General features: G+C 35.3%; 2 long non-coding RNA genes across 2 annotated transcripts in view; one reads left to right on the plus strand and one right to left on the minus strand.

The window, feature by feature from the left end:
• The window catches only part of LOC138335959 (uncharacterized), a 67401-nt gene that overhangs the window by 41916 nt on the left and 6310 nt on the right, over positions 1 to 19175 (plus strand). The window contains exons 2-3 of the long non-coding RNA XR_011210370.1: positions 1356 to 1419; positions 4134 to 4244. This is a non-coding gene — a long non-coding RNA (uncharacterized lncRNA). The remainder of the gene's footprint in view (positions 1 to 1355; positions 1420 to 4133; positions 4245 to 19175) is intronic.
• On the minus strand, positions 9890 to 12480 carry LOC138336784 (uncharacterized). Its single transcript, XR_011210465.1, has 3 exons — positions 12323 to 12480; positions 11650 to 11918; positions 9890 to 10165 (listed from the first exon to the last, which is right to left on the minus strand). It is a non-coding gene; the product is annotated as an uncharacterized lncRNA (long non-coding RNA).

Consider the following 19175-nt stretch of genomic DNA (forward strand, 5'->3'; position numbering starts at 1 on the left):
TCATTTAAGCGCTCAGTCCAGTTAGGAACGTTCTGTGTTCTGTCCCCTGACCAAGACACACCAAAGTCTATACAAGTGGTAGTTTCTGCTCCTACTTAACGCGCTCGTCATAACGTATGGTTACTGGTTTTTTCGTAAAAGACGCAACAAGAACCATAGTCTCCAAATCTTACAGCCATTCAGACAACGAAATACAATGTACAGGTGGAGACTGTCCTTAAATGGCCACGACTGTGAATAGGGCGTTAATAAGTGTTTGGTAGCTGTAGTGTAGTATACTTACAATTTGTTTGTTTGTTTGCTTATTTTAACGTCCTATTAACAGCTATGGTCATGTAAGGACGGCCTCCCATGTATGCAGTGTGTATCGTGTGTGCGTGTTTTGGGAGACTGTGGTATGTTCGTATTGTGTCTTCTTGTATAGTGCAACTGTTGCCCTATTTATAGTGATATATCACTGAAGCATGACACCGAAGACACCAAGCAACACACCCAACCCAATCACATTATACTGACAACGGACAAACCAGTCGTCTGCTGCTCCCTGTATGCTGAACACTAAGCAGTATACTTACTATGAATAGACAAGTCGTCCCATTCCTTTGCTAACGGTAGATATAATTATGATATGTTATACTAGGTACGATTTAAGTGATGAAATAAAAACCGGTTTGGGCAAGAATGGTCTATTTATATCCATGTATACAACTAACAGTAACTAGGTGCACTAAATGTAAAATGTCCGCCATCTTCCTTATAAACGATGGTCGGTATATCGGGGTCAATTGCAATCCATTTTATCTCAAAAAGAATATTGTCAGTTTTAACGATAACGGACGTCAACGAGATGTTAGCCAGGTCAATAAATGTTATGTTTGAAAATGCGTATTTCTTTTGTTTCTCCAGAAATATACTAAATGGTCTGCTCCTGCTTTTAATAGAAAACATTTACCAATCGTCCACGATGTAGCATCTTTAAATGATATATGGCAAAGAGAGCTGTTTAAGAGCTGTTCTGATAATTGCTACAGATATTTAATTTGATTTTTGATACGTAATGGTCCTTAAAAGTCATGCTCATATCACTTATGATAAATATCGTTTTCCATTGATATATTTAATTTTGCCTTTATAATTAATATCATTTTTTTAAATTCAAAATTTATGATTTCTATAATGTTTTTGCCCCTTTAAACAATTTCTAACTTTCAGTTTTTTGTATTAAAGTAATTCTACCGATGGTCCAGTTTTTATGACTTAAACAAATACCAAAATTTACAACAGTGGGACTAATTTTCGTTGGTTCAGAGCAGGTTTGGCCCGTCCTGATTTTGGTGCATACATTTTTTTTTCAGGTGATATATCACTTAAAGGTTACCTTTAAAAGGTGTGCGTGCGCCAAGGGAATGCATTTATAAGGTTAGTTTGTAGCAACTAAATAAAACAAGAGGCCCATGGGCCTTAGCAGTCACCTGAGTTCGGATACAGAATGAAACAAAGACACAAAAACACTATATATTGGCCCATCAGGCCCTTGAAACCAGTCAGTAATTTTATAACTGACTTTTCAATCTATGAAAAGTATCTGGTTCCATCAAATCTGTGAATTCAGAAGATTTTTTTTTTCTTATTTTAGTCATTTTGACCCCTTTTGGCCCCGCCCATCTACCCCTGGAGGTTGGCCAGGACCAATATGGATATGATGCTAAAATGGTAATAATTCTAACCAAGTTTGACCTATTGAAAATTATGCAAATAATGCTCATAAATGTGTTTTTCCAATATCAATTAAAATAGATTTGACCCCTAATCAGGGGAAAGTCTGAGATGCCAGGGCCATGAAATTCACAATTTTTGTAAAGGGCCTTAAAAAGACCTACGAATCTATGAAGAGTATTTGGTTCCATCAAATTTGTCAATTCAGAAGGAGACTTTTGAAATTTTAGCCATTTTGACCAATTTTGGCCCCACCCTCTGGCCCCTGGGGGTCGGTCAGGACCAATATAGATATGATGTTAAAATACTATCTCAGGCTAATAATTCTAACAAAGTTTGACTCATTTCCTATTACACATGACCAAATAATGCTCAAAAATGTGTTTTCCCTATATAAACTATAGTAAACTTGACCCCCACTCCCCAGGGGGAAACGTGAGACCCCAGGGTCATATAATTCACAATATTTGTAAAGGACCTCAAGACCTTTCAATCTATGAAGAGTATTTAATTCTACCATTTCTGGAATTTCAGAAGAAAATTTTTGAAGTTTTAGCCTATTTGACCCCTTTTGGCCCTGGGGGGCTGGGACCATATAATTCACAATTTTGGTTGACCTTTGGCTATGGAAGGTTTCTGCAAAATTTCAGCAAATTTGGTTCAGTAGTTTTGGAGAAGAAGTCGAAAAAGTAAATTGTTAATCGCCATACGACGGACGACGCACGATGCACGACGGACAAAAGGCGATTAGAATTAGGTCACTCTTCGTCTCAGGTATATAAATTATAAGAAAAGAATGTATTTCATCTTATTTTCACCTTAAGTCATTAGGACTAGATCTGCTTGTTACAGGGATCAACCAACTAAATAAAAAAATACCTTCAAAATGGCCCCTGTGTATACAAGATTGAGCCCAGGATAGAATTTTATCCCAGCCGCTGATTGGCTGGCTAATTATGAATTTCAAAAGTAAAAATGTTTTCTGACAGGTAATTATTCCTAGATAACCATGATATGAATTTGGAAATTCATATTGCGATTTAGGTTCAAAATATCAACTTTTATAATGAATAGGTAAAAACATTAGAATTTCAGGATTTTTTAGTGCAAAATGCGCCTGATTTCAATAAAGCTACCCTGGTTGGAGTTTGAGCAGAAGGACCCAAACTTTTTTTCTATTTAGTGTTATATGAGAACCTAGACTTTAATTATAGAACACAATAGCTAACTACTATTCCTTTGTTTTAATAATACAGTACAAAACTTAAACAAAGTTTAACACTGTGGTCTATGTAAAATTATTTAGTTGGTTGCTCTCTATAGCGAACGCATCCGGAAGTATAAGAGTCAGTCACTGGAGCCGAGTGAGTCCATAAGAAAGTAAGTCGCCAAGTTTTAGAATAAAACATGTCACTGTGACTATGCATGCAGTTTATTTAGAATTGGCCAGTAAGTAAATGGTACATATAACATAGATTCATGTAATTAGCACGGCTATAAACGTGTGACATGTGCGTTTAACATCAGATGGGTACGATCACATGGGTGCGCGGTGCATGGTCTCCTCAGTTGTCAGAATTTGGTTCACGGAACTGTATGCATGTTTCGGTTTAGGTGAACCAGGAATTAGCGGTCAAATCAAGAAATTGAGGGGGGGGGGGGGTATCAGTCGTCTCTGTCATATTGGAGTGCCGAAAGCCATAAAGGTATAAAAAATAAGTTACAGCTTATACATTTGAGATTGGTAACATTAGGGGGAGACAATTACATTGTATTACATAATGTCTAGTTTGGGGTGTGGTATTTATACCTGCCAGGTAAAATTGGTGGGAGGGGGGAAGGGGTTTTGGGGGGAGGTGTTCATCTCAGGTAAGCCAATTTAACTAATTGTACTGATTAATTGTAATATTAGGGCTAATAAGTTTATTAAAAGTATGCTTTTATGTTATAATGATGAAAAATACCATTTTGTGAATATTTTTTTCTGTTAATGAAACGTATTAATGGTGTTTCATGGTCATTCAAGATTCCGGAAATATATGTTTGTTGCACAGAGTCCAGTCACGGACAAAGGCATGCATCTTTTGTGCTCATTACAGGTTTAATCTTTATTTAATTTGTTTATTTTAAACAGAAAGGCTCTGGAACTATGTTCCTGGTAAATTTGAATATATTAAAGGTTTGGTATATCTGGTTTTCTTCCAAAATCTTGACATTTTCTAAATTATAGGGGTACCTGATTATGTAATGGATTATCTTCCCTTGGCTAGGGAATTTTTCTATTTTTTCATAATATTCAGAAAGTTTAATGATGTAATCAATAATTAACTCAAACAACATTAATACTATTTCAATATTTAATACATAATTGGCAATTAATCAACACAGTGTGTAAGTTCAATATTTCATGTTTTCAGAATTACTCCACGGGTGACTGTCCGAAGGTGAAGCCCTGTCCTGGACAAACAACTTGACCGAAGTTCATATTACAGATTTGACATACAGTCGAAATACACTTTACATCATAGGTGAGCATTTGAATTTTAAGTTCTGCTATAATGCAAAACGTGACTACAAAATAGCCTACACTGAAGTGCAAATATTTACGTTTTAGTAATAATGTATAAAAGATTTCTTTAGGTTTTTGGTTTTGTGACAAGGAGGTTTACATTTTTTATTGATTTGCAACTCTTCCAATGCTAATCAATACTGCTAATCAGCGATGTCGAGCATTAACGTTAATCTAAAATATGACCACTTTATAGTGGCGCCGAGGTCTTTGCAGCGACACTGTGTAACGTTGAACTGGAAAGGCTAACGCATGGATGATTCAGTGATCAATTTTCAAGTGATCCCAGCTGACATATCCTTATAAATTTGGAAAGTTTGAATATTCATGAGTTCGAATTGCACTGCTGTCAATCTATTTTTAGCTCCTCGTGTCAGTCGAAATTTAACCATAGAATGACCAATCCGAAATGTAATAAAGAGGAATTACAAGAGGCCCAGGGGCCTTAACATCCACCTGAATTCTTATTTATACAGGATGCTAGAAAAACTTAAACTCTTATTCGCTCATCTTGTATCCATCAGGCTATTCACGTCAGGACTAATATCAACTATTGTATTTCAAGATAAATATATAAAAAAACAATTAATTGCATCCGACAAAATTCCGTGGCACCATGTTCTATATCGAATGAAGTACTGATTGGGCATGCACCAAAAGCAACACACAATATTTTATATTATTTTTTGTGTTAATTAGGCATATATTTACATGATTAAAAGCCAATTATTGTTTAAATGAAGAGCATCATTTATACTCTGTCGGGGTCATGTAAGGACGGTCTCCCATGTATACAGTGTGTAGCGTGTGTGAAGTGCGATGTGAATGTTTTAGGAGACTGCGGAATGTTCGTGTTGTGTCTTGTATAGTGGAACTGTTGCCCTTTTTATCAGGTCAGAGAAATCACTATATTTGGAAATAAACACGCAATCATGTGATCACTAGTTACCCATAATACAACTTCATATTTCGGCCAATGGCATGAATGAGGTATAAGCACGTGACTCGTTTTACTACGTTGTTACTACAAAAAAACACGTGTTTTGTACCATTTGGGGGAATATCCCCCGCGGATCGTGGTTTCATTTCCAAAGTTGGGAAACAGATTGAATTTCATAAATATATATTTGCATTTATCTTTTCACCAAAGCGTTTGTTATATAAAGGCATAAAGAATTTTTCATTAGGGTTTTAATGGCCGTGTACTATTAATATTGGTTCAATCTTTAGGATGAAAATCCTCCCGGGACGTGGTTTTACCTCCAAAGTCGGGAACCACATTGAATTTCATAAATATATATTTGCATTTATCTTTACACCGAAGCGTTTGTTATATAAAGGCATAACGAATTTGTAATCACGGCTTTCATGTATACACATACATGTATGTATATGAATAACAGTTACACGTGTTAATCAAGTTTGAGAAAACTACCCTCGAAACTATATATTACCATATTTATTCATATGGATTTTGTAATTATCTATTATGACTGTTTAAAAAGTAATACTTTGAAAAAAAATGGCACGTAACATGTGGATGATATAACTTTTATTACTGATATTGTCGATACTGAATGCTTTTATACAATTTTAAATCATATTCACGATATGCATCCCTAATAATTCAACTTTTACTGCACATGTGAGGACAAATGAACACGTATACATGTTCCTGGATTTAAGGAATAGATGTTTATTTTGTTGAGGTTATGAGGGTATAATGATAATGATAATTACATAAAATTTACACGGGCTCCATTATCATTATACCCCCATAATTATATTTACAGTTTTTCAAGTAAATGAATATTATTTTTTCCCGCGGCAGTTGCATATTTTTTTTATTAAAATACCCATATTTTTTCTCTCCCGTCATCGTCAACGAATTCGATTGAACAGCTGATTGGAATCGAGTCATTCATCATCCTCGATACTCCAGGGGTTCCGATCACTTACGATCTCTACACCCCTGGACTATCTCATCGTAAAACTGGAGGCAACAAAACAGAACAGGTAATTTAGTCCTTTGATGTACATCAAAAGAACCGTATAACGGTACACTGTGGTTGACTATGTGGCTTTGAAGTTGGGCGTCGCTCTCTCTGTAGTCTTCAAAGGAAATCTTTGCTGGTCTGTGATTGGTCAAATATTTTCAGCTGAGCTGCCTTCAATTTCACTATGAGATAGTCCAGGGGTGTAGAGATCGTAAGTGATCGGAACCCCTGGAGTATCGAGGATGGTCATTCATATGTTCCCGCCAAAAGTGGGGTCATGACCTCACGTTGCTACGCCATCGACTATTCACGTAACAATAGAATCGCCGCGCGTGTTGTGCTAACATTATACACCGATAATGATAATACTAGAAAACATGGTTTTTGAGTCCATGCCAGTGCAAACTGTAAATACAGTGTATAAACAAAGTGTGCATAATCAGAAGTCACGTTAAAACATGAAAATCGAGGTCTCACGATATCTTACGTCGCACGTGCACCATACCTACGTGAGAAAGGTGAGTGGATTTACAGAATGAAAAGAGAGAATGTAAGGAAGGCAACGACACCACTACTCTTGTTCTTTCTTGTCGAGGTACGCGAGTATACATGTGCATGTACATTTACATGTAAATGTATCAAAATGTGATGATTCTAAATAAAAAGGCAAACAATTGAAGGTACATATATATGTGTTGATTCTTTTGCTAATGCAAAATCAAAGCAATTCTGATATTCTTCAAAGAAATAATTTACTCTGTTGATTGCTATTTATACAAAATCCATGCTAAAAAATGGATGTGTACCCACAGAAATCTTAGTCAATCTGGTCTCAATTTCGGAGGTGAAATCACTTCCCGGGGGGATTTTCACTCTCTATGTTAAGATATCAAACTTAATTGTTTAACACGTACACTTTGAACTGTTATTTATATGCATACATACATACATTTTGGTATATGTACATAATACATGAAAGCCGTAATAACAAATTCGTTAGGCCTTTGCATAAGAAACGCTTCGGTGAAAAGATAGATGCAAATATATATTTATGAAATTCAATGTGGTTCCCGACTTTCGAGATATAATCACGTCTCGGGAGGATTTCACCCAAAGATTGAACCAATAATAATTATACATGGCCATTAAAACCGTAATAAAAAAATCGTTATGCCTTTATATACAAAACGCTTCGGTGAAAAGATAAATGCAAATATATATTTATGAAATTCAATCTGTCTCCCAACTTTGGAAATGAAACCACGATCCGCGGGGGGATATTCCCCCAAATGGTACAAAACACGTGTTTTTTTTTGTAGTAACAACGTAGTAAAACGAGTCACGTGCTTATACCTCATTCATGCCATTGGCCGAAATATGAAGTTGTATTATGGGTAACTAGTGATCACATGATTGCGTGTTTATTTCCAAATATAGTGATTTCTCTGACCTGTTTATAGTGTTATATCACTGAAGCATGCTGTCAAAGACACCATGCAACACACCCGACCCTGACACATTATACTGACAACGGGCGAGCCAGTCGTACCACTCCATGTTTGCTGAGCGCTAAGCAGGAGCAGAAACTACCATTATTATAGACTTTAATGTGTCTCGGCTAGGGGACAGAACCCAGATCCTTCCTCAGAGGGGCGGACGCTCAACTTAAGGTAAAAAGTTAGGCATAAGGAAACATAAATCTAAATATTACAAAAACGGAAACAATCAGAATGCTGCTCCTTGACACATACCACTATTATTTTGCTGTAGCTCGTATTATCGTATAGAATTTTTTAAGACCAGTTGCGAAGCTGCAGTTCATTTAAATTCTCTCATGCGCAACTCATTTTACCCAACTGATTACCCCATAAAATCGACCAAACCAAGATTTGATCCCTATACTTAAGTTCAAAAATTATTATTTTATCAATTTTAATTATTTTTATGGAAGAGGTTTGCGAGGTTAACCACTCAATTTTGTTTTCAGTGTCCAAATCTTTGTTAATTTGTTTGATTAATTAACATCCTGTTAACGGCCAGGGTCATGTAAGAACGGCCTCCCATGTATGCGGTGTGTTGCGTGTATGTGTGCGAGGTGCGTGTTTTGTGAGACTGTGCTATATTTGTGTTGTGTCTTCTTATATACCGTTGCCCCTTTATGCTATATCACTAAAGCATGCCGCCAAGACACCTAGCAACACACCCCATCCGGTCACATTATACTGACAACGGGCGAACCAGTCGTCACAGTCCCGTTATGCCGAGCGCTAAGAAATAGCACCTTTACCACTTTTATAGACTTTGGTGTGTCTCGGCCAGAGGACATAACACATAACCTTCCTCACAGCGCTGCTAGCGCTCAACCAAAGGCCAAAATTGAGGTTTTGTCAAGGGAGACGGTAGCAAGAAAAAAGTAAGTTAGGAAGAAAGAAAAGATAAGATTCTTAATTAAGTCGCCTGTTACGATCAAGCAATAGGGGTAGCAGGTACAATTCTAACGCCCTACCTGCAGGGCTAGTGTCCAAATCAAGCGGAATAACTCGTACGCATACATGATAAAGATATATGATTTTGACCCTTCATCAAAATGTTTCAATAAAATAGAGTAGTAATGAATAACTCAATGTGACAATCTGATTAAAATACAAATCCTTATAACCACTCCGTTCCTCATATCAAACTTAGTGATAATAAGGATCTGTATTTTCATCAGATTGTCAATGTGATCATTTACATTAGTAGTGAAGGCAACGCGGACAGAGTTCATTTAAAGATGTTTGTTCAAAATATTCTAAAGGACAAAGGTATGGTATTAATTATTCATGTATTCTCACGAAGTCATAGTTACAAAAATGTAACGCAATTCATGACGTTAAAATAAAATCGATCAAGCAGAAATGGACGTTTAAAACCTATATATTCTCGACAATTATTCAATGTGAACTGTATAGAAAGGACGTAATTCAAGTTAATATAATGTTGTAAGCGAGATAACTCTTACCCGTTTGCCATTTATAAATGTAACGGACTTGCCTCAAAGTATTTTCATCAGTAAGATGAAGCATTAGCACAAAGGTAGACGTCGAATGAGGGATATTAATTGCAGCCAAATGTCATCATGATGAAGTCAACAGCAAAAGCACATCAACTTAATATTTCGTCGCCTTTAGCTGGATAATAATGTATACTATTGTAGAAATAAGCGTTTGTTCACCTAATATTTGTGTTTCCTCCCTTTCTACATCCTGGTAAGTATCTAGCGTATATATGTTTTGGGGTTGCCTAAAAAGCATAACAAAAGCTTAGAACAATAATTGTTGCAATCTTATTTCTAATTAAAAGTGGATTAGAGCAGGGAGATACACCCTCAAACTATGTGTTCTTTTAACATTTATATTCCTTCTCTTGAGATATTTCTATATTTGTGAGTAATACTTTTGTAGATGAGGATGCTGTTTATTTCTAGTGACTAGAAAATTTGACCTTGAGTTTTAGCCAGTGAATAGTCGCCTTTTACAATCATGCAATAGGGGCAACAGGTACAATTCTGATGCCCTAACTGCCGGGTTACACATCTTTGGTAAAAACATCAACAGCAAGTCGGAGAAGGTATCGATTGGTTTTATTGTGTATTATGTTCGGTTATAATTCTGAACCACAGCAAAATTCGAAAAAAAGTCAGGATAAATTTATCGACAGCATATAGTGTAATCTAAAGACAAGTTAAGATCACATGTTTATGTTTATTACAATTTTCCCTTGTGACAAGCGGAAGTATATTCGTCATAAGATGGGGGTGGCTCCATATCCACAAGACAACAGTCTGCAGCCACACGTTGTTCGTCATAAGATGGGGGCAAGGTGAAAATCTGCATACATTTATCTGAATAAAAGAAAACCAGATAACAATATAGCCGTATCCTATGCTTGTCGTACAAAGACAAAACAAAAACAACCAGAAATGGGGTCGATGCGCTTTAATATATACTACATGTATTATTATAAAGGATAGGAACCACAACGAATCCTGCAAACAAATAAAAAATCCTATACTACTGGCCAACCCACCCAAAACTGAGTTTTGATACAAAATGAAACAAAGTACGTATAATATGAAACAGATACATATAATATGAAACATAGATACTCATTATATAAAACAAAGATACATATTCACTATATTGGACAATTGTACCCAATAAGACTCCTGAAGTCAGAAAGGACATATATTATATAGAAAGTCAACAATTGTTTCCACTGTTTCAAAACAAATTTCTTGCTAACAAAAAGGAAAGCGCTTTCGAAAATTAAACAAAGGAAGTGATTTTATTCATTGCCTTTTTCATCTGTAAAGATTATTTAATTCCATCACAGTTTTTTAATGCGTTTTATGAAGTTTGAATCATTTTGGCCCCATTTTGCCATCACCATCTTCTACCTAAACCTATTCTCGCCCAGTCATGACTAATTAAATATGGTTTTAAAAGGTTATCTCAATCTAATATTTATACCTAAGTTTGACTCATTTCTTTAAAGATGCTCCACCGCCGACAGACCATCAATGATACTCATCATTTGAACAACAATTGGTGTTTAATCGTGAATATATATGTCAAATTAAAACAAAAAATAATACAAAATAATTTATTTTCCCTTTGGTGCATGCGCAGTCAGAACTTCATTCTATATAAAATATGGTGCCTCGGATTTTTTTCGGGGTGCAATTAGTTATTTCTAATATTTTTATCTTGAAGTAAAATTAGAAGCTCAAACTTTCCAATGGTGGTAAAGGTGTAAAGTAAGTAACTTTTGTAACTGAAGAAAAATACCAAATCGTCTGATCCTGTTTTTGATTGTGAAAAATTGGCATTTGTCAGCGGTGGAGCATCTTTAACAAATAATGTTGAAAATATGTTCAAATATAAACTAATAAACTGTAAACCCCTTCCCAAGGGAGGTTGAGAAGATTTTTTTTTTTTTTAATTTTAGTTAATTTTACCGCTTTTGACCCCTCTCAAACCACCCACGGGGAGGAAGGCATACAACTTACAATTTTGACTGGCCTTATGTAGATAAAAAGCGATAGAATGGGTCACTTGAAGCTTAGACTCACGTGAGCTAAATACTGTGAAGTACATATATATATATTTGATATTTCCATTTTCAGAATTTGTACTGAAAAAAAAGTCTTTGGTAACTGGTCATATTTTGTGTAAATTATCAAATGCAAAATAATATCTACAATACTCATTCAAATAAGAATACATAATATTGAAGTCAAAATGTTATATGTTATTATTGTCATTATTCAAACTATAAAACTTTTATCTTATGACTTTTCCCGGCTCAATCATCAAATTTACTTACCATTAAAAACATATGCGCAGGGTATCATCACTTTCTCATCTTGAATTTGTGACGTGACCTCCGATAGAACTCGCCTCCTTTCTACCTGGCAACGTTTACATTTCAATAGAAATTTGAAAACGAAATATCCAATTATAACAACTGCAACTATACATGCTAACACAGGATATGTAGTTAATTCCATTGTTGTCATGGTTTACTGAACCTTCTGATAACTTCCCGATCTTCGTCAACTGTAAAAAGCTCCTTCTTCCTTCTCCTGTGGCTTCCTATGAAATACAAAACATCTAGTTTCATGCGATATTTGTACCAAACAATGTCACATATTGGATGGTTTCCTCTTGCATATTTCTCAATGGATATTATTTATAATTAAAAACATCCCATAAGTAAGAAGGAAATAATTGCAAATAGAAAATGAAATAATGCAAATGAATTTGAATGTAATGATCTATAATGCAGATTTTCTTCACTTACAAAATACAAAACACACTACGAACTTCATACACGCTACACACCGAACACATTGGAGACCGTCCTTACATAACCCTGTCTGTTAATAGGACGTTAATTAATCAAACAAACTGACAAATTAACTTTTCAACTTTCACTTGGCTTTCCGTAATATTTTTACATGTACCCGATACATTTACAAAATTAACATACAATGTACCTGCAAATAGGTGTACAGTGTACTCGTGTTCGATACATAAGCGATTAACGAGTTCAGAATACCTGTCGTACTTTAGTGCGTATGTCTATTACACGTAAGGGTCACGTGGAAACTTGAAACATGTATTTCCCATGTTGGTTAATGACGTTACTATTTTTGCCACGTGTGCACTGTGTAGCGGAAATAGACAGACTATCTTATTAGGAAATCTTTGCTTCAAGGTTATTGCAATACCACACGGAAGTCCCCTTCTGTTTTAAGCGAACATTGGAAGACTGACATTTAATTCCTTTGTTTAATACTTCCAGCTATAAAAATACATATAAGGTATATACACGTACCCTACTATTGTGGTCATTAGTTCATGACACTGTTTAATCGTTTTGCTAATTCAAAAAAAACCACGAAATTAAATCAGTGAATTATTTTGTTGGGCGAACATCAAATCAAAATTTGTAAAAAAAAATGATTTATTGTAAAACAATGTTGATGGAGAAGTATATCGTTATCCATTTACCGAGTATGGAGAACACAACAAAGATTTCAAACTGAAAGTTAACCTCTTCCAAAATCCAATTTTCGGTCAGAATAAATTGCAAGCGAATGTTTTTTCTTTCTTTTATAGATGGTAAATAAAAAAGTTTCGAAACCTGGTCAAATATTCCTTATATATTCACCTTGTCTGTACATTTGTAGCCCATTATCATCTATTCTATTCAAATCACCTTTTGTCCGCGGTCAGCCCGTTCTTGTAACCACTAGTTTTCAAATTTCACTTCTCTAGGTCACTAGTTGTGCATATTGTATTTTTGGACCGGTCATTCATCTTGGAATATTGGTAGTTGGCGTTTGTTAACATTATTTTTCAGAAAGTACTGAAGTGAACTTTCGCAATTGAATTTTAAAAAGCAGAGATTTGTTTGTTTGTTTGTTTGTTTGAGTAGTTATGGCCAATCGACAACTCAGGTTATTAAGGGCCAAACTACAAGTTATGCAGTAGTTTCAAGAATAGAAAAAAAGCAATGCTTGTATCGAAAAGATCAGGATAAAAAAAAGCAAATAAAAATTTAAAACAAACAGATTGCAAATGATAATTTTATAAAAAAAAACATTGCATGGGATAATGTTTGCTTGATTATTGTAACGTCCTATTAACAGCCAGGGTCATGTTAGGACGGCCTCCCATGTGTGTAGCGTGTGTGAAGTGCGATGTGAGTGTTTTGGGACACTGCGGAATGTTCGTGTTGTGTCTTCTTGTATAGTGGAACAGTTGCCTTTTTTATAGTGCTATATCACTGAAGCATGCTGTCAAAGACACCAGGCAACACACCCGACCCTGTCACGACCCTGTCACATACTGACAACGGGCGAACCAGTCGTCCCACTCTATGTTTGCTGAGCGTTAAGCAAGAGCAAAACTACCATTATTATAGACTTTGGTGGTCTCGGCCAGGGGACAGGACTCAGAGCCTTCCTCACAGGGGCGGACGCTCATTGAGGCGGTGCCAAGGTAGGCATTATGAAACATAAATTTAAATATTACAAAAACGGAAACAATCAGAATGCTGCTCCTTGACACATACCACTATTTTATTGTAGATCGTATGGTTTTCCCTACCAATTGTCGTGAGTCACTGCTAGTCGTTTCCTCAATTACGGAAAATATCAGATATTATTACGTAATTATTCATTATTATTTTGCATAATGATTTTTAAGAATTTTTAAGACCAGTTCGCGAAGCTGCAGTTCATTCAAATTCTTTCATGCGCAACTCATTTTACCCAACTTATTACCACATAAAATCGATAAAACCAAGATTCGATCCCTTCAGTACTTCAGTTCAAAAATTATTATTTAATCAATTTTAATTATTTTTATTGAAGAGGTTTGCGAGTCTATCTAGGCCTGTGCTAGTCAGCATGTTTACAATATGATAGAAAATAGTTTGAAATAGTAGTTCATATAAAACAAATAGTAAAATTTGTCACTCATTTATTTAGAAATGATTATCTGACCATGCCTGACCAAAAGAGGAAGGTTATTGGGTTCTGTCCCCTAATATATCTGATATAGGCCTAGAGACACTGCATTGGTACACTGTAGTTTCCGGCCCTGCTAAGCATTCAGCACAATGGGAAACGGGCGAATGGTTTGCCATTGGTCGGTTAATGTATATCAGGTAGTGCGTTAGAATTGTACACGCTGCTACCATCTAATGGTCGTAAAAAGCGACTAAACTAGGGTCTTATTTCCTCCAATAGCGAAGGAAAGTAAGTTATCGGGTAAGTACTTTTTCAATAACGAAGGTTGGCAACACACACAAGAATGGTTAAGAAATTAGAAACGATGTTGATTTCAAAACATACCGCCATTCACATATACAATGCATTGCATTGCCGCCTAGGACACCAAATAACACACCACACCCGGACACATATTAAAATATAGACATCCATAGACCTTTGCACATATGAGAGTCCGTCCTTAAATGACCTTGGATTTTAATAGGACATAAACCATACCTAAGTGTTTGAAGGTCCGAGGCAGAATCGCATAAATAGGAACAAATATTGACCATAATCTGTCGTCATTTAAATACTCCTCGAGAATATCTGATAGAACTTTTAACTGAGGTAACATGGATTTACAAAGCTGGGGTTTTCCATGGTAGACCGCGAAACTCATTCGATTAGTGCCTTATGTTGTAAAACATCGTTTAAACAAACGCATATGAAATCTAACGATCCCATTACTAAAACAAAATAATCAAAATAATTACAATCGTGTTGGTAATGACCATTACATGATCTAAAGTGGCGACTACGGATATTATCTTTCCTTCCTTCTTTACTAATTTTCTTCCTCCTAACGATTCCCTTTAGACTGCCTCACTTTCGGCCTTCAGTTGATTGCTTTAGGTTCTGGGTTCTATCGATACACACCATCGCGAATCGTCTATTAAAGTGGTAGTTTGTGCTCCTGCTTAGCCTTCAGCATTAAGGGAGTTAGACGACTGGTTCGTCCGTTGTCGATATAATGTGACCGGGTCTGTGTGTGTCTTGTACTGAATGAGCTCCGTAAAAAGGATTTCACTATTCAAGACATAACACAAATATACCAGTCTCCCAAAAGACTACTCATCGGAAGGCCGTCCTTAAAATACTCTGGCTGTTAACCACTCAATTTTATTTTCAGTGTCCAAATCTAATTATTCATGTATTCTCACGAAGTCATGGTTCACGCAATTCATGACGTTAAGATGAAACCGATAAAGCAAAAATGGACGTTTAAAACCTATATATTCTCGACAATTAATCAATGTGTACTGTATAGAATGGACGTAATTCAAGTTAATATAATGTTGTAAGCGAGATGACTCTTACCCGTTTGCCATTTATAAATGTAACGGACTTGCCTCAAAGTATTTTCATCAGTAAGATGAAACATTAGCACAAAGGTAGACGTCTAATGAGAGATATTAATTGTAGCCAAATGTCATCATGATAAAGTCAACGCTAAAAGTACATCAACTTAATATTTCGTCGCCTTTAGCTGGATAATAATGTATACTATTGTAGAAATAAGTCTTTGTTCACCTAATACTTGTGTTGCCTCCCTTTCTACATCCTATTAAGTATCTAGCGTATATATGTTTTGGGGTTGCCTAAAAAGCATAACTAAAGCTTAGACCAATAATCGTTGCAATTGTATTTCTAATTAAAAGTGGATTAGAGCAGGGAGATACACCCTCAAACTATATGATCTTTTATCATTTATATTCATCTCCTGAGATATTTCTATATTTGTGAGTAATAATTTTGTAGATGATGATGCTGTTTATTTTTAGTTACTAGTAAGTTTGATCTAGAGTTTTAGCCAGTGAATAATCGCCTTTAACGATCATGCAATAGGCGCAGCAGGTGCAATTTTGATGCCCTAACTGCCGGGTTACACATCTTTGGTAAAAACGTCAACAGCAAGTCGGAGAAGGTATCGATTGGTTTATTGTGTATTATGTTCGGTTATAATTCTGAACCACAGCAAAATGCGAAAAAAAGTCAGGATAAATCTATCGACAGCATATAGTATCATCTAAAGACAAGTTAAGATCACATGTTTATTACAATTTTCCCTTGTGACAAGCGGAAATGTATTCGTCATATGATGGGGGTGGCTCCATAGCCACGACACAACAGTCTGCAGTCACACATTGTTCGTCATAAGATGGGGGCAAGGTGAAAATCTGCATACATTTATCTGAATAAAAGAAAACCAGATAACAATACAGCCTTATCCTTTGCTTGTCGTACAAAAACAAACAACAACAACCAGAAATGGGGTCGATGCGCTTTAATATATACTACATGTATTATTATAAAGGATAGGAACCACAACGAATCCTGCAAACAAATAAAAAATCCTATACTACTGGCCAACCCACCCAAAACTGAGTTTTGATACAGAATGAAACAAAGTACGTATAATATGAAACAGATACATATAATATGAAACATGATACATTTTGATAAAACAAAGATACATATTCACTGTATTGGACATTTTACCCAATAAGACTCCTGAAGTCAGAAAGGACTAATATGAGTATATTATATAGAAAGTCAACAATTGTTTCCACTGTTTCAAAGCAAATTTCTTGCTAACAAGAAGGAAGCGCTTTCGAAAATTAAACAAAGGAAGTGATTTTATTCATTTCCTTTTTCATCTGTAAAGATTAAATAATTCCATCACAGTTTTTCTAATGCGTTTTATGAAGTTTGAGTCATTTTGGCCCCATTTTGCCATCACCATCCTCTACCCAAACCTATTCTCGCCCAGTCATGACCAATTAAATATGGTGTTAAAAGGATATCTCAATCTAATATTTATAATAAATTTGACTCATTTCTTTAACAAATAATGTTAGAAATATGTTCAAATATAAACTAGTAAACTGTAAAGCCCTTCCCAAGGAAGGTTGAGAAGATTTTGGGTTTTTTTTAGTTAATTTTATCGCTTTTGACCCCTCTCAAAGCAGCCAAGGGGAAGGAGGCATACAAACTTTGAAACTTTTATCTAACGACTTTTTCTGGCTCAATCATCAAATTTACCTACCGTTAGAAACATATGCGCAGGGCATCATCACTTTCTCATCCTGAATTTGTGACGTGACCCCCGACAGAACTCGCCTCCTTTCTACCTGGCAACGTTTGCAATTAAATAGAAATTTGAAAACGAAATATCCAATTACAACCAGTGCAACTATACATGCCAACACAGGAAATATAGTATAATCCACTGTTGTCATGGTTTACTGATCCTTCTGATAACTTCCCGATCTTAGTCAACTGTAAAACGCTTCTCCTTCCTTCTCTTGTGGCTTCCTATGAAATACAAAACATCTCGTTTCATGCGATATTTGTACCAAACAATGTCACATATTGGATGGTATCCTGTTGCATATTTTTCAATGGATATAATTTATAACTAAAAGCATCCCATAAGTAAAAAGGAAATAAGTACAAATAGATAAGGAAATAATGCAAATAAATTTGAATGTAATAATCTATAATGCAGATTTTGTTCACTTACAAATTACAAAACACACTACGCACTTCATACATGCAACACACCGAACACATTGGAGGAGGCCGTCCTTACATAAGCCTTGCTGTTAACAGGACGTTAATAAATTAACAAACTAACAAATTGATTCATCAACGTTCTCTCGTCTTTCCGTAATATTACATTTACAATATTAACATACCTGCAACTAGATGTACAGTGTACCCGTGAACGATACATAAGCGATTAATGACTTCAGAATACCGGTCATAGTTTGGTGCGGTTGTCTTTTAATACACGTATGAACAAATATCCCTTTACATTCACAACATCAGATAGCATTTCATATCTTTATGACTGAAATTTGAAATACTAGAAGGGTCATTTGGAAACATGAAACGGATATTTCCCGTATTGGTTAAAAATGACGATACTACTTTTGCTACATGTGGACCGTGTAGTGGAAATAGATTATCTTATTAGGAAATCTTTACTGCAAGGTTACTGCATTACCACAGGAAATTCCCCTATTGTTTTGAGTGCACATTTATAGACTTAACATATAATTCTTTTGTTAAATCCTTCCAGCTGTAAAAATCCATATAATGTATATACATGTACACAACTATTGAGGTTATAAGGTCATGGCAATGTTTAGTCGTTTGGATAATTGAAAAAAAAACACTAATTTATGGCCAGCAAGTCATTATTGTGCAAACATCAAATCAAACTTTGTGAAAAATATTTATGATTAAGAGTGATTAAAATTAGCATACATAGAGTTTACAAAACAACCACGAATCGTGTGACCTGTTTCTACCACAAACATATCCGCTTTTAGCCGAAATAAATCTCACGAAGATATGGCAACGTGTGTTTGCCTAGATATAGTATAAGATGTAGTGCTATTTTCATCAGTAAAAAAGCACTAACTAATATTCAAAAGTCATATTTTGATAAAGAATCCATTCATAAATATTTTTTTGTAATTGAAAACAACTTTAAGATGCATTACATTTAAATTGATTAGTAAATAATTTTAATTTTGCAAAGTTACTTCAACAATATAACACTCATTGTCGGACAACATGTTTATAAAGCATGCTCACGGCATGACCGGGCCATTTATTTCCCGCCCAATAATCACCAAATCCGTTTCGGAATCGTTTAATCTGCCAAATTTTCCAGTAAGATCATTTTCCGCAGAAATTTTCCAGTAAGATCATTTTCCGCCAAAACGAGTTTGATTTTTATACCACACATAAAAACGTTACCTTTTTGACACAATGA

The sequence above is a fragment of the Argopecten irradians genome, chromosome 12 (assembly GCF_041381155.1).
Source record: "Argopecten irradians isolate NY chromosome 12, Ai_NY, whole genome shotgun sequence".
Classification (NCBI taxonomy): domain Eukaryota; kingdom Metazoa; phylum Mollusca; class Bivalvia; order Pectinida; family Pectinidae; genus Argopecten; species Argopecten irradians.